Below are 22586 nucleotides of genomic sequence, written 5' to 3' on the forward strand. Positions count from 1 at the left end.
GTTGAAGGCAGGAACCACTGGGGGTTGGGGGGAGAAGGGGAAAAGATAGATGCTATGGGTAAGAAATTGAATCCTGAAAACAGAAATGAGGGCTGGCTAATTAGACTTAAGTGTGCCCATATGGAATATAGCAAGTTATAACTTGGGGGGTAATTGATAGGGAAATAGAATAGCATGGTGGGTAGATATCTGTCCATCTTTCGTGCCAATTAAGGTTTATTATAGATATAAAAGATGTGTATATTTTATCTGGGAACTGAATGATCAGAGTAGAAATTCTGATTTGAGATTTAATATCTACTATAGCAATTGAACAGTTCTATAAGCAAAACTACACAACCTAGAGTTTAGGAATTTAAATAAAAGGCATGCCATTGTTTATTTATATTCATGCTTTTGCTTAGACAGTAGAAATAAAATATATGGGGGCTGGAGAGATGGCTCAGTGGTTAAGAGCACTGACTGCTCTTCCAGAGGTCCTGAATTCAAATCCCAGAACCACATAGTGACTCACAAACATCTGTAATGATACACTCTTCTACTGTGTCTGAAGACAGCTACAGTGTATTCATATAAATAAATAAATCTTTAAAAGAAAATCCTGAGAATGACAAGGTAATCCAGAAACTGGAAGAAAATATTTGATTAGAGACACAGAACTTTTAAACCAACAGTAAAGTGAAAAGTCTAAAAAAAAAAAAAAAAGTAAGGCTCGGATATTGAATAGCTCATTGGGCCTGGAGAGAGGATGACTCAGTGGTTAAGGGCACTGATTGCTCTTCCAGAGGTTCTGAGCTCAACTCCCAGCAACCACATGTTGGCTCACAACCATCTGTAATGGGATCTTATGCCCTCTTCTGGTATGTCTGAAGATAGCAATAGTGTACTCATAAAACATAGAAATACTCATACATAGAAAAATATAGCATGATTGTTGGCAAAATGCATTATAAGTACTCTGGTAACTTATAAAATACTATATCTGTCAACAGTAATGAGATGTTTTCTTTTTTGCTTTAACTCAAAATGCAAATAGTATTTGAAAGTAAATGGAATCAAATTTTCCTGGATATATTTTGCATGGATGTTTGTATTTAATTTAGCTTCTGATATAATTGAGTGAGTTCATCAACCTTCCAAACAATGAAAAAAGTAATTAACCTCAGTTCTTCAATTCCAAAAGTACTTGTACTTATACATTATTCAATGAATAAATCCTAATATTTGCCCATTAACATAGTAGATATGGCATTGTAAGTAATGAAAAAATATTAAGGGTTCCATTTTTCTGTATTTTTAGGGAGGTGGTTTTCTTTTCCCTTAGTGTAAGATATTTTGTACATACATTTTTTCTTTTTTGTTTTTTTATTTTTCTTTTGGAGCTGGGGATCGAACCCAGGGCCTTGTGCTTCCTAGGCAAGCACTCAACCCCTACATTTTTTAATTAATACTAATTAAGTGAATATTTTCTAACCTGCCTTTCCTAATAGAGATTTTCCTGTCTGTGTAGACTCAGACCCTTTCTCATAAAGACACTTTCTCATAGACTGAAATCTAAGTAAACCTTGGTTTTCTATATATAATAAAACATGTATTATAAGTATTATTATACATATAAAGACATAATACAATATATTTAGTCTAGATGGAAGAAGGGAGATAACCAATTTTCTGAATTATTCAAATATGTAAATGTAAATGAGTAAAGAATGTACTATTGTACATATCAACTAACAAGAATTCTTGAGATTCAGGAAAGTACCATCAATTTGGATGAGATTTTTCAGAAGAAAAGTCATAAGTAGTGAGCTTCCTAACATGAGAATCTAGTGATTTTCAGAGTCCAGACATAGCTCTAGAAGGAGACTTCCTGTTATTAAGGATTAATTTCTATGAAACATTAATAAACAAGAACTATAAGCCTTCTTATAATGTGTAAAATCTGATATGAATCAGTTAGCAACACTTGAAAACTCTAAACTTCAAAAATTTGCCCATAAGAAAGATGATATGGATTTCCTCTGATTCTGTTGTTATGTCTGCCTTTTCATTTCTGATTTGTTAATTTGAACATGTTCTCTGTGCCCTCTGGTTAGTCTAGTGAATGGATTATCTATCTTGCTGATTTTCTCAAAGGATCATATTTTGGTTCTGTTGATATTTTGTATAGACATTTTTGTTTCTACTTGGTTGATTTCAGCCCTGAGTTTGATTATTTCTGCATTATACTACTCTTAGGTGTATTTGCTTCTTTTTGTTCTAGAGCTTTTAGGTGTGCTGTCAAGCTGCTGACATATGCTCTTTCCTGTTTCTTTCTGCAGGCACTCAGATCTATGAGTTTTCCTCTTAGCACAGCTTTCATTGTGTCCCATAAGTTTGGGTATGTTGTACCTTCATTTTCATTAAATTCTAAGAAATCTTTAATTTCTTTCTTTGTTTCTTCCTTGACCAGGATCATTGAGTAGAGCACTGTTCAACTTCCATTTGTATGTGGACATTCTTCCCTTATTGTTATTGAAGGCCAGCTTTAGCCCGTGGTGGTCTTATAGGATGCATGGGATTATTTCTATCTTTCTGTATCTGTTGAGGCCTGTTTTGTAACCAATTATATGGTCAATTTTTGAGAAAGTACCATGAGGTGGTGAGAAGAAGGTATATCCTTTTGTTTTAGGATGGAATGTTCTATAAATATTTGTTAATTCCATTTGTTTCATAACTTCTGTTTTCTGTCTATGTCTCTGTTTAATTTCTGTTTCCATGATTTGTCCATTGATAAGAGTGGGGTGTTGAAATTTCCTACTATTATCATTGCATTGCAATGTGTGCTTTGAGCATTAGTAAGGTTTCTTTTATGAATGTAGGTGCCCTTGCCTTTGGAGCATATGTATTTAGGATTGAGAGTTCATCTTGGTGAAATGGACAATTTTATAGACAGATACCACATACCAAAGTTAAACCAAGAGCAAGTAAACAATTTCCACAGGCCTATATCACCTAAGGAAATAGAAGAAATCATTAAATCCTCCAAAGCAAAAAAACCAAGGGCCAGATGGCTTTAGTGCAGAGTTCTACCATATCTGCAAAGTGCTCATCCTAATACTCCTGAAACTCTTTCATAAAATAGAAATGGAAAGAACACTACCTAATTAATTCTGTGAAGGCACAATCACTCTGACATCTAAACCACACAAGAACCCAACAGAATAAAAGGACTTCAGGTCATTTAGACATAAAAATATCGATTAAAAATACTCAATAAAATTCTCACAAATGGAATCTGAGAACACATCAAACCATCATTCACCACGATCAAGTAGGCTTCAAACCAGGTATGCAAGATTTGTTCAATATATGAAAATACAATAATGTAATGTGCTATATAAACAAAATCAAAGAAAATCATATGATCATTTCCTTAGATGTTAAGAAAGCAGTTGATAAAATAAAATACCCCTTTATGTTAAAAGTATGAGAGATCAAAAATTCAAGTCTCATACCTAAACGTAATAAAGGCAATATACAGCAAACCAATAACCATTATCAAATTAAATGGAGAAATACTTGAATCAGTTCCACTAAAATCATGGACAAGACAAATCCACTCACTCTTCATATATCTGTTCAATATAGTACACATTTTTTTGCAGTCTTCTTTGCTGCTGTGACCTGATACTTCCCTATGAACCACCAGGTTTTGGGGGCAGGGATAAAATGAAGAGTGGGGAAAAGTAGGTTGGAGATATATATTATCCCCTAGAGATGGGGACAGTCAGAAAGGGTGACATTTGTTTGCAGCTACTATAAAGTTGGGAATGAGATTTGGAAGAGGGAAGGAGACATCAATGTATGTAGTAAGATAACTGATTGTCTCTGTAGGGGCATTTAGTATGAAAAAATGTTACTGGTAGTGAAGTGACCATTAAATTGCAAAATAAAATATTATAATTCCATACCCAGCAATTAGTCTTCTAAAAATGAATGAGTTATATTTTCAAGCATAGGAAAGTTCTGAAACCATGACTGGCCCTTTGGCTGCAAATAGTAAGATTGAAGAGAATATTACTTTCAAAGAAAAACATAATCAGGGAGTTATCCCTATATATTTGTAATGCCTATGTACAGTAATCTGAAGATGCAGAAAAATATATGACAGATATTTTCACACTATTTGAATAATTTCTAATGTTAATTGACTATGAAATCCAATCACAACAACTTGGCATGCAACGTTTACAATTTATGCAATTTACAAGCAAAATATATATTTTATATTTATATGATTTTTTTATTGCTAAATCCTAGTAAAATAGCAAAGTTATAGATTATAAACCAAAGAGAAAAATAAAATGAATTCATAAAATTACATAGTTAATCTGAAGGCAAATAAATATAAGGGAGGAAACAAGGAACAAGTCAGGTAGACTAAGAGCAAGTGAGTGAGGATAAACCACAGACTGGAAGAAAATATTTGTAGGACAAATACCTCATTAAAAAATCCTGTCCAGATTACAAAAGGAATTTCTAGAACAAGACCTTTTAAAAGTGCCAAAATTGATAAATGGATAGGAAGCAAACACATGAGAAGGCACATGATATTATTAGATATTGAAAGGGAGAAAGAAGGCAAACAAGCAAAAACAAGGAGAAACGTTAGAGCCACAAGAGGAATTAATACTATGAGAAAGGTGAAAGTATGATCATTTGACATATACAGGGCTTTGAAGAAACGGGGGATGTGGAACTCGGAATCATATGAAGAGGAACTTAAGATTGTGCTTACAACTAAAATATTTTGTAATTTCTTCAAAACTGAAATTGGCAAGGCCCCATTACAGAATGTGAAATCTATACAACTCTTCTTTTTTGGCTTTAGGATTTATTTTAAATATGATAATATTTAGTGGTTCAGGTTTTGTTTGTTTGATTGTTTGAACTAATATAATTTGTTCAGTATTCTTTTTTCCCACATGAACTATTTTCAAAATCCATGTTTTATTTTTTGCACAAATTATTGCATGGACATCTTGGAGACTTTTAAATGTTTAATGATGAGTATAATTGCTATATGCATGCTAATGATTTTTCTTGCTTATGTGGAGATATAAATTTACTCTTTATTTGAATAAATATAAAGTGTAACTAGTTGATTAAAAAATTTAGAATGTTTAGATTTACAATAAAGAGTTAAGATGTCTTCAAATGGTCATTAACTCACTGTATTATCATTGGCAATGAATGGCAGTTAATTTTGTAGAATATTGAAATGTATATATATTTAATATATAATACACATATTATTTGTCATCACCATTAAATGTTATACTTTTAATGTCTTTTTCCATTCCTGAAAAGAAAACATTCTTTAAATGTAAAAAAATATAAAATAAAAGCAAAAGACACCCCTAAGATATCATTAATACACATTAGTTATTGCAAAAAATAATTGCAATATTTAGTAACTTTTTCTCTCACATATATAATGAAAGAAAAAAGGAACATGTCTGTAGTTTTAGATAAACAAATAATCAATATTTTGTGTTCCTTTCATTTTTGTGTTCATGAAAAAATGGTAAAATTTTGAAGAAAACGAATTCAATTTAATAAGACTGAATGTTCTTTCACATTTCTTTCTTTTTTTTTTATTAACTTGAGTATTTCTTATATACATTTCAAGTGTTATTCCCTTTCCCGGTTTCCGGGCAAACATCCCCCTCCCCCCTCCCCTTCCTTATGGGTGTTCCCCTCCCAACCCTCCCCCCATTGCCGCCCTCCCCTCATAGTCTAGTTCACTGGGGATTCAGTCTTAGCAGGACCCAGGGCTTCCCCTTCCACTGGTGCTCTTACTAGGATATTCATTGCTACCTATGGGGTCAGAGTCCAGGGTCAGTCCATGTATAGTCTTTAGGTAGTGGCTTAGTCCCTGGAAGCTCTGGTTGCTTTACATTGTTGTACTTTTGGGGTCTCGAGCCCCTTCAAGCTCTTCCAGTTCTTTCTCTGATTCCTTCAACGGGGGACCTATTCTCAGTTCAGTGGTTTGCTGCTGGCATTCGCCTCTGTATTTGCTATATTCTGGCTGTGTCTCTCAGGAGTGATCTACATCTGGCTCCTGTAGGTGTGCACTTCTTTGCTTCATCCATCTTGTCTAATTGGGTGGCTATATATGTAAGGGCCACATGTGGGGCAGGCTCTGAATGGGTGTTCCTTCAGTCTCTGTTTTAATCTTTGCCTCTCCCTTCCCTGCCAAGGGTATTCTTTTTCCTCATTTAAAGAAGGAGTGAAGCATTCACATTTTGATCATCCGTCTTGAGTTTCGTTTGTTCTAGGGATCTAGGGTAATTCAAGCATTTGGGCTAATAGCCACTTATCAATGAGTGCATACCATGTATGTCTTTCTGTGATTGGGTTAGCTCACTCAGGATGATATTTTCCAGTTCCAACCATTTGCCTACGAATTTCATAAACTCGTTGTTTTTGATAGCTGAGTAATATCCCATTGTGTAGACGTACCACATTTTCTGTATCCATTCCTCTGTTGAAGGGCATCTGGGTTCCTTCCAGTTTCTGGCTATTATAAATAAGGCTGCGATGAACATAGTGGAGCACGTGTCTCTTTTATATGTTGAGGCATCTTTTGGGTATATGCCCAAGAGAGGTATAGCTGGATCCTCAGGCAGTTCAATGTCCAATTTTCTGAGGAACCTCCAGACTGATTTCCAGAATGGTTTTACCAGTCTGCAATCCCACCAACAATGGAGGAGTGTTCCTCTTTTCCACATCCTCGCCAGCATCTGCTGTCACCTGAGTTTTTGATCTTAGCCATTCTCACTGGTGTGAGGTGAAATCTCAGGGTTGTTTGATTTGCATTTCCCTTATGACTAAAGATGTTGAACATTTCTTTAGGTGTTTCTCAGCCATTCGGCATTCCTCAAGTGTTAATTCTTTGTTTAGCTCTGAACCCCATTTTTTAATAGGGTTATTTGTTTCCCTGCGGTCTAACTTCTTGAGTTCTTTGTATATTTTGGATATAAGGCCTCTATCTGTTGTAGGATTGGTAAAGATCTTTTCCCAATCTGTTGGTTGCCGTTTTGTCCTAACCACAGTGTCCTTTGCCTTACAGAAGCTTTGCAGTTTTATGAGATCCCATTTGTCGATTCTTGATCTTAGAGCATAAGCCATTGGTGTTTTGTTCAGGAAATTTTTTCCAGTGCCCATGTGTTCCAGATGCTTCCCTAGTTTTTCTTCTATTAGGTTGAGTGTGTCTGGTTTGATGTGGAGTTCCTTGATCCACTTGGACTTAAGCTTTGTACAGGGTGATAAGGATGGATCGATCTGCATTCTTCTACATTTTGACCTCCAGTTGAAACAGCACCATTTGCTGAAAATGCTATCTTTTTTCCATTGGATGGTTTTGGCTCCTTTGTCAAAAATCAAGTGACCATAGGTGTGTGGGTTCATTTCTGGGTCTTCAATTCTATTCCATTGGTCTATCTGTCTGTCTCTGTACCAATACCATGCAGTTTTTATCACTATTGCTCCGTAATACTGCTTGAGTTCAGGGATAGTGATTCCCCCTGAAGTCCTTTTATTGTTGAGGATAGCTTTAGCTATCCTGGGTTTTTTGTTATTCCAGATGAATTTGCAAATTGTTCTGTCTAACTTTTTGAAGAATTGGATTGGTATTTTGATGGGGATTGCATTGAATCTGTAGATTGCTTTTGGTAAAATGGCCATTTTTACTATATTAATCCTGCGAATCCATGAGCATGGGAGATCTTTCCATCTTCTGAGGTCTTCTTCAATTTCCTTCTTCAGTGTCTTGAAGTTCTTATTGTACAGATCTTTTACTTGCTTGGTTAAAGTCACACCGAGGTACTTTATATAATTTGGGTCTATTATGAAGGGTGTCGTTTCCCTAATTTCTTTCTCGGCTTGTTTCTCTTTTGTGTAGAGGAAGGCTACTGATTTATTTGAGTTAATTTTATACCCAGCCACTTTGCTGAAGTTGTTTATCAGCTTTAGTAGTTCTCTGGTGGAACTTTTGGGATCTCTTAAATATACTATCATATCATCTGCAAACAGTGATATTTTGACTTCTTCTTTTCCGATCTGTATCCCCTTGACCTCCTTTTGTTGTCTGATTGCTCTGGCTAGAACTTCAAGAACTATATTGAATAAGTAGGGAGAGAGTGGGCAGCCTTGTCTAGTCCCTGATTTTAGTGGGATTGCTTCGAATTTCTCTCCATTTAGTTTAATGTTAGCAACTGGTTTGCTGTATATGGCTTTTACTATGTTCAGGTATGGGCCTTGAATTCCTATTCTTTCCAGGACTTTTACCATGAAGCGGTGTTGAATTTTGTCAAATGCTTTCTCAGCGTCTAATGAAATGATCATGTGGTTTTGTTCTTTCAGTTTGTTTATATAATGGATCACATTGATGGTTTTCCGTATATTAAACCATCCCTGCATGCCTGGGATGAAGCCTACTTGGTCATGGTGGATGATTGTTTTGATGTACTCTTGGATTCGGTTTGCCAGAATTTTGTTGAGTATTTTTGCGTCGATATTCATAAGGGAAATTGGTCTGAAGTTCTCTACTTTGTTGGGTCTTTGTGTGGTTTAGGTATAAGAATTGTGGCTTCGTAGAAGGTATTCGGTAGTGATCCATCTGTTTCAATTTTGTGGAATATTTTGGATAATATTGGTATGAGGTCTTCTCTGAAGGTTTGGTAGAATTCTGCACTAAACCCGTCTGGACCTGGGCTCTTTTTGGTTGAGAGACCTTTAATGACTGCTTCTATTTCCTTAGGAGTTATGGGGTTGTTTAACTGGTTTATCTGTTCCTGATTTAACTTCAGTACCTGGTATCTGTCTAGGAAATTGTCCATTTCCTGAAGATTTTCAAGTTTTGTTGAATATAGTTTTTTATAGTAAGATCTGATGATTTTTTGAATTTCCTCTGAATCTGTTGTTATGTCTCCTTTTTCATTTCTGATTTTGTTAATTTGGACGCACTCTCTGTGTCCTCTCGTTAGTCTGGTTAAGGGTTTATCTATCTTGTTGATTTTCTCAAAGAACCAACTTTTGGTTCTGTTGATTCTTTCTATGGTCCTTTTTGTTTCTACTTGGTTGATTTCCGCTTTGAGTTTGATTATTTCCTGCCTTCTACTCCTCCTGGGTATGTTTGCTTCTTTTTGTTCTAGAGCTTTTAGGTGTGCTGTCAAGCTGCTGACATATGCTCTTTCCTGTTTCTTTCTGCAGGCACTCAGCGCTATGAGTTTTCCCCTTAGCACAGCTTTCATTGTGTCCCATAAGTTTGGGTATGTTGTACCTTCATTTTCATTAAATTCTAAAAAGTTTTTAATTTCTTTCTTTATTTCTTCCTTGACCACGTTATCATTGAGTAGAGCGTTGTTCAATTTCCAAGTATATGTGGGCATTCTTCCCTGATTGTTATTGAAGACCAGTTTTAGGCCGTGGTTGTCCGATAGCACGCATGGGATTATTTCTATCTTTCTGTACCTGTTGAGGCCCGTTTTTTGACCAATTATATGGTCAATTTTGGAGAAAGTACCATGAGGAGCTGAGAAGAAGGTATATCCTTTTGCTTTAGGATAGAATGTTCTATAAATATCCGTTAAGTTCATTTGGCTCATGACTTCTCTTAGTCTGTCTACATCTCTGTTTAATTTCTGTTTCCATGATCTGTCCATTGATGATAGTGGGAGATTTCCACACCCCACTCTTTCACATTTCTTTACAATGCTTACTAGGAAGACATGAATTTAGGCTAAGAATTTGCTAGGTGCTTTATGTTTTCTATTCTATTTTAAAACTTACATTCACATAAAAATCCTGGTGCTCTCTTTAAGAAGAAAAAACCCCTAGTATTTTTTATGATATAGTTAAAATTATAAGAGATTTATAAAATATTTGGCAGGCTAATATAAAAATAATACTTTTATCTTTAAAAAGGCAGATAAAGAATTTTAAATTTCTTATAGACTTTGGTATATAGAAATTTAGTTGCTTATTTGTATAAATAGTCTTTTTCAATTCTTTGTTCTTAATGTCAAGTTTAACACACATAAGTAATACCTATGCGTGCAGATTTATTAGTATTCAGTAGCATTCAGTAGGATTCAATCAGTGAAACAGACAAAGCTTTGTATTTATGTACCCACAATGTGATGACTTATGGTGGTTTTAAAGACTACTTCTCTTACTCAGCTATCAATCAAACTGACAGCATTCTTTAGATTAACTTTGGATTTCCCAGCACAAATTAATTAATCTGTCCACCACTTCCTATCTCAGTGCTTCCATCAGACAACAAATAAAGCCAATCAAGATTCCAATCCTTTGCTGATTAGCCAATAAACAGTGATAGTGGACTGGTGGCAGCAACACTTCTTGGACTTTCATGGGGCATTATTGATAGAGGTAATGTTGCTCTGTTCAGTTTCCACACCACAACAAGAACATGCTTTTTTTCTTGGTGTAATTCATCCTGTAAAGGTCATTTTAGGTAGATGAAAATTTAAGGAAGGCTGTTGCAAGTTTTTTCTCTTTGTGGTTACACTGTTGATATTTTGGACATTTTATGGTACTATGTGCATCAAATTACATAAATGACAATTAGCTGTCTTTGTTGAAGTGAATGCACACACACACAGACAAACAGTAACACATACAAACACTCACATACAAACACTAACACATACACACACATACACTCACACATGTGCATACACACATACCCACACATACACACACACACATACACACACACACACACACACACACACACACACACACACACACACACACCTTCAATATAGTGTTCAATATTTAGGGTCCATTTAGTCTTTGTTAGCAACAAGAGATTTGTGGTTGAGAAATCAAACTGTACAAGTCTTTGTCTTCATGTCCATGAAAATGAAGAATTCCATAAGCTTTAAAATTTGATAATTCATACAAACATTGTAATCCTTTTCTATTATTTTCAGAAAGCAATATATTCAGGAAAATCTTTTGGCCTTGTGGTATTTTCACCATAACTTTTATTTTTCTTTTTTCAGTTTACCAATGATTGTACAGAGTGAAAATCAAACCACAATTCCATTTCATTTCTTTGTTCCCATGTAAAATTGTTGAAGAATGTGAAGACCTTTACCACTGTTTCAAAATACACACAATAATATCCACTTTTGCTGATGTCATCTATTTCTTGGTGGTGCCTGAACTTTGCCATTCTCACTCATTCCATATTCTACTTCAGTCCTTGATGATTTCAGATACTGCACAACAATTTATCTTACTCCATACTACTGTTATTTTGGAAGATGACCCAACAGCTCATTTCTTGGTGTCCTTATTTCTGATGATGTTTTGTTCCTTTGCATTGAGCTAGCCATTTTCTGATTTACAACAAAATATGAAATACCCCTGAAGTTTCTGTTTTATTATGCATAATAGTCAACTTCACTCCTTGAATTACATTGTTTTAGTGGGTTTTTTTCTTAAAAATTCTTTGGTTTTGCAAACATATGATTTATAAACTTTTCCCATAAATATAGACTGTCATCTAATGTAGTCTAATCGTAGTCACCAGTTTCAGATTTTCTTTCTCTCCTCTCATTACTTTTCACATCTAACACATTGCAAAATATCAAAACCTTGACTGCATGTGCTTTTATATAGTTCCTGACCTGCACAAAACCCGAACACCAAATTCCCTTTGCTTTTTCGCTTGGTTCCTCACTTTCTCTGATGATAATTGTATTCTCTTCTCACAGCTCACTGTTGTGCACCATAAAATTTTCAAAAGATGGAAGGCACACATTTGAAGCCTCCCTATCTTTCTGCCAATAAATATACCATTTTTCAATGGTTTTCATCTTTTTTCCCACTATTGTAAAAACTATTTTTACAAATTTTAAATGAAAATCCCTTCTGTACAGTCTTTCTGGGATCTAATTTTTATTCTCTTCTCCAAAGTTATCTTCTGGTTTTGATGACTTCTCCAAATCCAGTATTATGTCAGTTCACACCATTGAATAGATGTATTTGTAGCTAGTAGCTCTTTTATCATAAGAGCAAATGGTATTTTATAAACTTTTAGACTTCAGGGGTGATGGAGGGACTGTACTAAATAAAGGAAAGAGTGGGGATGGGAATAGGAGGGATGAGGTGGGGTGACACAGAGGAAAAGAGTATTGGGAGAGAAATGGATTGGAGGTAGATTCTCTACAATGAGATAGAAACCTAGGAAAATAGAAAGTGTCAGGAATGTATGAAGGTGACCCTAGGTAAGACTCCTGGCAATGGGATACATGGAGCCTGAACTGGCCATCTCCTGTAACTAGTCAATATTTCCAGTGGAAGGACTTTGGCACCTACCAAACATAAAACCTCAGATCCACAATTTGTTCTGCTTACAATAAGTGTAGGGCTATAAAATGAAACAGAATGAGATGCATGACATATAATGATTGGTCCAACTTGTGAACCATGCAATAAGAGAGAACCTACATTTAGACATTATTAATGATATTCTGAAATACCCGCTCATGGAAGCCTAGTGTAGTTGTCATTAGGGATGCTTCACCAAACAACTGATGGAAACAGATGTAGAGATGCACACCAAACATCAAGTGGACCCTAGGGAATCCTGTGGAAAAGAGGAAGGAAGAATTGAAGAAGCCTTATGAAAGGCTAGAGTAAAGGACACCATATGAAAACCTAGAGATTCAACTAACCTCGACACATAGGAGCTAATAGAAAATGATCTGCCAACCAATGATGACGCATGGGGCATACATAGGCTCTCTACACATGTATGAAAGTAGTCCAGCTGGCTCTTTAGTTGGGACTTCTAAAGTGGGAGGATAGTCTGTCTCTGACTTCATTGCCTGCTTTTGTATCCATCTTCCCTAACAGGGCTGCTTTGTCTAGCTTCAGTAGAAGATGCACCTACTCCTACTGCAACCTAGTATGCCAAGGCTTCTTGATATCCATGGGAGGCCTCCCCTTTTCTCAGAAAAGGGAGGTACTTAGGGAGAAAGAAGGGGAGAGAAGAAGAAAGGAAAGGAGAGGGAGAAACTGTGAGGATAAGAGAGAAGAAAGTCTGCAAGCAGAATTTAAAATAAATAAATAATTTAATCAATAGTAGTAGCAGTAGTAGTAGTAGTAGTAGTAGTAGTAGTAGTAGTAGTAGTAATAGTAGTAGTAGTAGACTGATCACATCTATTCTAAAACAAGTGATCCCATTTCACTGCACTTTCTTTACTTGCTTTAATGCCAGGTTATTTCATATTTCCTTCATCACTTTACATATATTTTTCAATCAATTCAAGACTACCCTCTTTTTAAATTATCACCATTATTTCTAAATTCTGAGGAAGGGTTTCTCTATATAGCCCTGGCTATCCTAGAACTCACTTTGTAGATCAGGCTGGCCTCAAATGCAATGAAATTTCCCTACCATTTCTTCTTTGGAATTAAAGGCATATTCTAACGTGTTCAGTAATTTCATCTTATTCATTGGTAGTACCAAGTATTAGTTTGTGTGAGTGTGTGTGTGTGTGTGAGAGAGGTAGGGAGGGAGAGAGAGCAGTGCACCTGTGAAAGTCAGCAGACAACTTTGTGAAATTCATTTATTCCTTCCATCTTTTCATCAGTTCCAGGGATTAAACCCAGGTTGACAATTTTACATGAAAAGCATTTTTCCAAATTATCTTACCAACCATCATCTGTCTTTTTAAAAAATAATTCTTATACACCAAGATCTTAAATATCACCTTACTTCATCAAATACTTTCATGCTGCTAAATCCATTGGAATCTTTTCTACTTTCATCCTGTTTAGCAGATAAACAGTTATATGGCTTTTATAAACAACTTTCAATTTGGAACAGCCATGGAAATATGCCACTCAGATTTTCCTTCAAGAATGAAATTCCATTTGCTGCAAGAAGGGAAATTAACTGACAGTCTCTAGCTTCACTGACCTCAGGATCCACTTCAGCTTTTAAGCTAAGACAACTTTTTCCAAGGCAACTCTCATTCAGTGTATGGAAAAAGCAATGTGAAAATCTTTTCAAGTGGGCATTCTATGCTTCACTAAAATAGAACTATTTCACCAAACTTTCCACAAGAAGAAAAATATTGCCTTATATGCATGTGCTTTTAGAAAAATTATCTTTGCTTCTAGGAGCCTTATTATAATTTTATTATCCTTTTAATTTTTCTGTCAACTGGAAAGAAATCAAAACTGAAAGCATGGGTATTAGAAAATTGTGAAAAGTCTCTGGTTCCTAATATTTAATCAAAATATTTGCAAATGTTATTCATATACATAAACATATACAATGTAAATAAATAATTCAAAGGTTGTACATCTCTCTTTTCAAAAACTAGTCTTCTAATATCTACTATATATTTGATAAAATTATTTAAACAGAGTATATATTTCAGTTATTCTGATGGTGAATCCAACCTCCTATCAACCAGAATGGCTAAGATCAAAAATTTACTTGACAGCAGATGCTTGCCAGGATGTGGAGATAGAAGAAAACTCCTTCATTAATGGTACAATTACAAACTGGTACAACCACTCAGGAATTCAGTCTGGAGATTCCTCAGAAAATTGGACATTGAACTACCTGATATATCTCCTGGGCATATACCAATATATGTTCCAACATACAATAAAGGCACATGTTCCCCTAAGTTCATAGCAGTCTTATTTATGATAGCCAGAAGCTGGAAAGAACCCAGATGTCTTTGAACAGAAGAATGGATACAGAAAATATGGTCCATCTACACAATGGGATACTACTCAGCTATCAAAAACAATGACTTCATGAATTACATAGGCAAATGGATTGAACTAGAAAAATATCATCCTGAGTGAGGTAACCCAATCACAGAAAAACACACATGGTATGCACTCGGTGATAAGTAGATATTAACCCCAAAGCTCAAATACTTCAGGTACTTCACAGACCACATGAAGCTCAAGAATAAGGATGACCAAAGTTCAGATGCTTCACTCCTTCTTAAAAGGGGGGAACAAAATATTCATAGGAGGGGATATGGAGGCAAAGTTTGGAGCAGAGGCAGAAAGAACAGCCATTCAGTGCTTTCCCCACATATGCCCCATATATATATATATACAGATACCAAGACTAGATAAGATTGATGAAGCTAAAAGTGCATCTTGCCATGATATATATATATATATATATATATATATATATGTGTGTGTGTGTGTGTGTGTATGTATATATATGTAGATAGATATAGATATAGATATAGATATAGATATAGATATAGATATAGATATAGATATAGATATAGATATAGATATAGATATAGATATAGATATAGATATAGATATAGATATAGATATAGATATAGATATAGATAAATAGATAGATTTCTCCTTTGATACACAGCCAGAGCATGTAAAATACAAAGGCGAATGCTATCAGCAAACCACTGAACTGAAAACGGGACCAACTTTGGAGGAATTAGAGAAATGATTGAAAGAGCTGAAGGGGCTTGCTTGCAACCCCATAAGTACAACAATGCCGATCAACCAAAGCTCCTAGAGACTAAACACTACACAAAGATTATACATGGATTGACCCTTGGTTCCATCTGCATATATAGCAAAGGATGGCCTTGTTGGGCACTAGTGGGAGGTGAAGCTTTTTGGTCCTGCCAAGGTTGGACCCCTAGTGTAGGGGAATGTTGGGAGAGGGGAAGAAGGCAGTTTTGATGGAGAGGGGGATGGGATAGGGAGCTTATGTCTGGGAAACCAGAAAAAGAAATAACATTTGAAACGTAAATAAATAATCCAATAAAAATTTTTAAAATAAAGAGAATGCTATCTTTTTCCCACTGGATGGTTTTAGCTTCTATGTCAAAGATCAAGTGACCATAGTTATGTGAGTTTATTTCTGGGTCTTCAGTTCTATTCCATTATCTATCTTCTTCTCTCTTGTCTCTGTACCAATACAAAAGAGTTTCTCCATCTATTATGATTGATAGCTTTTCTGAGTATAGTTGCCTGGGCTGGCATATTTGTTCTCTAAGTGTCTACATGACAACTTTGCAGGATCTTCTGGCTTTTAAACTCTCTGTTGAGAAGTCTATTGTAATTCTTATAGGTCTGCTTTTATATGGTACTTGGTCATTGTTCCCTTATAACTTTTAATATTTTTTTCTTTTTTCTTTATATTTAGTGTTTTGATTATTATATGACTGTAGTCTTTTCTTTTTTGGTCCTATTTATTTGCTGTCCTGTAGGCTTCTTTTAAATTTATGACTATCTCTTTCTTTAGGTTAGGGAAGTTATTTCTTTTTCATGATTTTTTAAATACATTTTTTGGCCTTTTGAGCTGGGAATCATCACTTGTTTCTGTTCCTGTTATTCTTAGTTTTGATCTTTTCATTTTGTCCTGAATTTCCTGGATATTTATGGTTAGGGCCTTTTTATAATTTGTATTTCCTTTGACTGTTGTGTCAATATCTTCTGTGGTTTCATCTACATTGAGAATCTCTCTTCAGTCTCTTGTAATCTGTTTGTGAGGCAAACAGCTGTAGTTCCTGTTCTCTTTCCTGGGTTTTCTATCTCCAGTGTTGCCTCCATTTGTAATTCCTTTATTGTATCTATTTACATTTTTAAATCTTGGACATTTTTTGTTCAATTCCTTCACCTGCTTGATTACATTTTTCTTTATTATATTAAACGTTTTATTTTTGTCCGCTATAGGTTCTACTTCTTTGTCTTTGTTCTCCTGTGTTTTATTTATTTATTTATTTACTTATTTATTTATTATTGCTTAATATTTTTTACGCTCCAGATTTTATTGCCCTTCTTATTCACCCTCTAACTATTCCACATCTCAGACTAACTTTCTCCATTTCCAAGAGGGTGTTTTCATTCCCTACACCCCCATGTCTCCAGACAAGTGCCCTGATTGTCTCAAGTGTTAGGTGTATCTTCTCTGACTGAGTCAAGACCCAGAAGTCCTCTGTTGTATATGTGTTGGTGGCTTCATATCAGCTGTTTGGTGTTGCCTGGTTAGTGGTTCAGTGTCTGAGACATCCCAGGGTTCCAAGTTAATTGAGACTGTTGGTCTTCCTATAGGACCACACAATTTTTTCAGCTTCTTCTAGCTTATCCCTTATTAAACCACAGGGGTCAGCAAATTCTATCCATTGGTCAGGTTTAAATATCTGCATCTGACTCTTTCAGCTGTGTGTTGGGCCTCCAAAGGAGAGTATGGCTAGGCTCCTGTTTGCAACCACACCATAGCATCAGTAGTAGTGTCAGGTCTTGGGGCCTCCCTCTGAGCTGGATCCTAATTTGGGCCTGTCATTGGGCCTCCTTTTCCTCAGTCTGTTCTCTATTTTTGTTCCTGCAGTTCTTTTAGATGGAAAAAATCTGGGTCAGAGTTTTGACTGTGGGATGGCAACCCTATCACTCCACTTGATGGATTCTTGTCTACTGGAGGTGGATTCTCTAATTCCTTGATCTTGTTACCCTTTCTCCCCTACTGACCCCTCTCCTATCCAGATTCCCCCGCTGCTGAGATTTATTTCTTCTCTCTCTCAAATGAAATTGAAGCATCCTCACTTGGACCCTACAGCTTGTTAAAATTCTTGAGTTCTGTGGATTGTATCAGGGTATTCTGTACTTTTTTGGCTAATATCTTCTTATTAGTGAATACATAACATGCATGGCCTTTTAGGTCTGAGTGACCTCCCTCAGGATGTTATTCAATATACAGCAATAAATTAATGAAAGCTGAAAACAAGGATATTATTTGTTTTTATTAAGCAATTTACAAATGGTTTGCTACTCCCTCCTTATTCACCTTCCCACAATCCTTCCACCAATCCCCCTCTACTTCTATGAGTTGAAGCCTTTCCTATGTCCTCTTATCCAAGTGCATCAAATGTCTGTAAGGCTAGGCACCTCTCCCACTGAGACCAGACAAGACAACCTAGATAGGAGAATATATTCCATAGACAGGAACAGCCTTAAGAATAGCCTCCGCTCCAGTTAGAATGACCAAATTGCGTCCAGGTTAGTTGACTTTGCCGATCTTCCAGTGGAATTCTTATCCTTTTCTTTCCCCTCCATCTTTCTCATAACTATTCCATAAAAGTCATCAAGCGCCATCCAATGTTTGGCTTTGTGTCATTTCATCTTTCTCAGTCAGCTGCTGACTCTCAGAGGACAGCCATGCTAGACTTTTTTCTACAAATCGAACAGAGTATCATTAATAGTTCCCACGGGATAGGTTTCAAATGGACTGATTATTGATTGACCATTTCCTAAGTCTCTGCTCCATTGTCCATCCCTATATTTTTATAGACAGGATACATTTGGAGTCAAAAGTTTTCTTATAGGAATGATAGATTTTGAGTCAAAATTTTGAGAATGGGCTGGTTTCCCTCTCTGGGGTTTCTGCATGGCTATAATAGCTGATGTCTTCAGGTTTCATATCCCCACTCTGGTGAGTCTAAGCTAAGGTTTTTGGGAGCTTACCCTATCCCAGGTTTTTGATACATTCCTAAGATACTCACATACCCCCTACCTCTGCCAGCTGCATTCATTCTCCTGGCCATCTGGTCATCTATCCTCTCTCTCCCCACATCTGAACCTGACTCGCCCATTCCCATACTCTCTAATGACAAGTTCCTGCTCTCCAACTATTTCCTATTTTATTTCCCCTTCTAAGTGAGATTCAAGAATCTTTGCTTATGTTTTTCTTCTTGTTTAGCTTCTTTGGCTTTGTGGATGGTAACATAGATATCCTGTATTTTATGGCTAATATCAACTTATAAGTAAGTACATACTATGAATGTTCTTTTGGTTATGGATTACCTCATTCAGGATGACATTCTTAAGTTTCATTTGTTTCCTACAAAATTTATGTCATCTCTGTAGCAGCATTATTTATAATAGCCAGAAGCTGGAAAGAACCCAGATGTCCTTCAACAGAAGAGTGGATATAGAAAATGTGGTATGTATACACAATGGAGTGCTATCCAGTTATTTAAAACAATGACTACAAGTAATTCTTAGGCAAATAGATGGATATAGAAAATATCACCCTGAGTAAGGTAAGTCAGTCACAAAAGAACACACATGGTATGTACTCACTGGTAAGTGAATATTAGCCCAAAAGCTTGAGATACCCATAAAATAATTCATAGACCATATGAAATTCAATAAGAAGGAAGATCAAATTATGGATGCTTCAGTCCTTCTTAGAAAGGGGAACAAAATTCTCATGGAAGGAAATACAGGGACAAATACTGCAGCAGGGACTGAAAGAAAGGTCATCCAGAGACTACCCTACTTTGGGATCCATCCCATACATAGACACCAAACTCAGACACTATCACTGATGCCAAGAAGTACTTGCTGATAAGAGCCTAATATGGATGTCTCTGGAGATAATCTGCCATCTGCCAGTGCCTTATTGATCCTAATGAGTATGCTTGCATCTTACCCTCGAACTGAGCACAGGGGCCACAATAGAAGAGTTAAAGGACTGAAGGACCTAAAGGGCTTTGACACCCCATAGGAATAAGAACAACATCAACTAACCAGAACCCGCCAGAGCTCCAAGGGACTAAACCACAAACCAAAGAGTACACATGGCTCCAGCTGCATATGCAGCAGATGATGGCATTGTCTGGGATCAATAGGAGGAGAAACCCTTGGTCCTGTGAAAGCTTGTTTCCTTAGTGTAGGGGGATACTAGGATGTTGTGGTAGAAGTGAGTGGGTGGGGGTGGGAACATCTTCATAGAAGCAGGGAGAGGGGAGGGAGGATGGGAGAGAAGAATAAAGAATAACATTTGAAATGTAAGTACATAAAATATCCAATATAAATAAATAAATAAATAAATAAATAAATAAATAAATAAATAAATAAATAAGAAGAAAGAGCTGATTAGGATTCCAAGAAAACGTACCACATATTATTTATCTAGCTATCATTTGAGAGATATCTAGGTTATTTGCAGTTTCTATCTATTATAAATAAAGCTGCTATGAACACAGTTGAGAAAATGTCCTTGTGGTATTTTGGGGCACATTTTGGGTTTATGCCCAGGAGTAGTATAGCTGGGTCTTGAATTATAACTATTCACATTTTTTTCTGAAAAACTGCCAAATTGATTTCCAAAGTGATTGTACAAATTTGCACTCTAACCAGCAGTGGAGAAATGTTCCCCTTGCTTCAGAATCATTACATAATGTTTCACATTCAAGGATTTTGTGCATCTTATGTAGTAAATATATTTATGTTACACAATTCAATACTAAAATTAATATATCCTAAATAAGATATGATATATTTTAATATGTTAATTGACAAATTCTATGTTATTGTATTTTAAACAACATATATTAGATATACAACAATTAATGATAGCTGAAGAACAAAGATATTATTTGTCTTATTTAGGATTTTATTGCTCTCATGTTTTTTCCTTTGATACAGCAAGACTTATAAAAGTAAACCATTTATTTGGGGATGGCTTAGAGTTTGGAATTTTAGTCTGTTATCATCATGGCAGGAAGCCTAATAGCAAAAAGGTCAACATGGTGCTGAAGTGGTAGGTGAAAGCCCTACATCTGGGTCTGTAGGTAGCAGGTAGAGAGAGCAAGCCACTATGCCTGTCTTAAGCTTCTGAAATCTCAAAGCCCACATGCAGTAACACATTTTTTTCCAACAAGCTAACACTTATTCCAATAACGTCACATACCCTAGTCATACCAAATAATGCTACTTGCTATGAGACTTTGGGGTCAATCTAATTCACACTAATGCAGTATGATGAGCAGTATGCACATTTGAAGGCAAAATACATTATGTTGAGATCCTATGCTTTCAAATTCATTAGTTTATCTTTCTTTTGTTGATAAGTACTCACCAGAGTGTGCAGGCTTCTGCCCTTCTGAAAAGGGGGAAGAAAATTTTCACAGGAGGAAATACAGAGACAAAACATGGAGCAAAGACTAAAGGATAGGCCATCCAGAGACTGCCCCACCTGGGGATCCATCACATGTACAGACAACAAACCAACACTATTATGGATGCCAAGAAGTTCATGATGATAAGAGCATGGTATAGTTATCTCCTGAGAAGTTCTGCCACAGCCTGACAAATACAGAGGAGGATGCTTGCACCTACTCATTGAACCGAGAACAGAGTCCCCAATGAAGGAATTAGAAAAAGGACTGAGGGAGCTGGAGGGATTTGCAACCCCATAGAAAGAACAACAATACAAACCAACCAGAATCCCCAGAACTCCCAAGGACTAAACCACCAAACAAAGAGTATCCATGGTGGCGCCTCGGTGGGGATGGGGGGTGGGGGGGAATGGTGGCTCTAGTTGTGTATGTAGCAGAAGATGGGCCTTGTTAGCCATCAATATTAGGAAAGGCCCTTGGTCCTGTGAAGGCTTAATGTTCCAGTGTAGGGGAATTCCAGGGCTGGGAGGCTGGAGGGAGTAGATGGGTTGGTGGGAGAGCACTCTCATAAAAGCAGGGGGAAGAGGATGTAATTAGGGCTTTCCAGAGGGGAAACCAGGAAAGGGTATAACATTTGAAATGTAAATAATGAAAATATCCAATTAAAACTATAGTATACAAATATTGAAGTATATAGTTTAGTTTTGAGGGTGGTTTAAATCAGAGCCATGTGCCATGGCCTAGGCTGCTTGTTAGGCTAAGACAAATAATGATTAAATTGTAAGAACTTATATTTGAGAATGCATTTTTAAGAAAAAAAAGATTGGACAGCTTCCACAATTTTAATTAGGCCAGAGAGGAGACATCTCAAATTCTGGCTACTCCACAATTAGAGTACAAGGCTCAATCACTCACATACTATTACATTCATGACAATGTAGATTACATGCTTCAACCTGAGCATTCTATAGAATGGCAATGAGGAAGGCAAATTCTTCAATGACAAAAATGTAGAACCTGTTATTAGAGAAGCTCTTTTTGAAATTGCACTGTCTGCTATCCCTTTTTGTGTAACTATTGGGTATCTGCAGTCAGGTGCTGCTGCTTTTCTCCAGCAATTTTCAAATAAGTATATTCCTGGAACTTTGAGCTCAGTGTAGAACCTTGGCTTTAAATTTCACGTGGAGTGGAGGGAGTGCTTTAGAAATTAAGGCCATTTTTAGCTATTGAGAAAATTCAGGGCCATCTTAGGCAAGTTAACGTGGTCCTGCCACAAAATAAAAGCTAAAATAAGGGGCTAGTGATATATCTTAGTAGTAGATTTAGAGTACTTGACTAGAATGCATTAAGCACTAGGTACAATCAAAGCATTGTAAAAATTAGATCAATCACTTAGCTTTTTTAAGTCCAGAAAATGGATATTAAACTGATAATAAAAGAAAAAGCTGGTTCCATAGTTGAACTTTGTCAGAAATATGAAATAATGGGTGTGAGAATAGCTTTTTGAGATGACTGAAAAGAAAGTCTATACAGTGAAATAGCCAACATTTATGACAAAACGCCTTTCATTTTGTACCGTAG

This window comes from Rattus norvegicus, chromosome 4, assembly GCF_021556685.1.
Source record: "Rattus norvegicus strain SHRSP/BbbUtx chromosome 4, alternate assembly SHRSP_T2T, whole genome shotgun sequence".
NCBI lineage: Eukaryota > Metazoa > Chordata > Mammalia > Rodentia > Muridae > Rattus > Rattus norvegicus.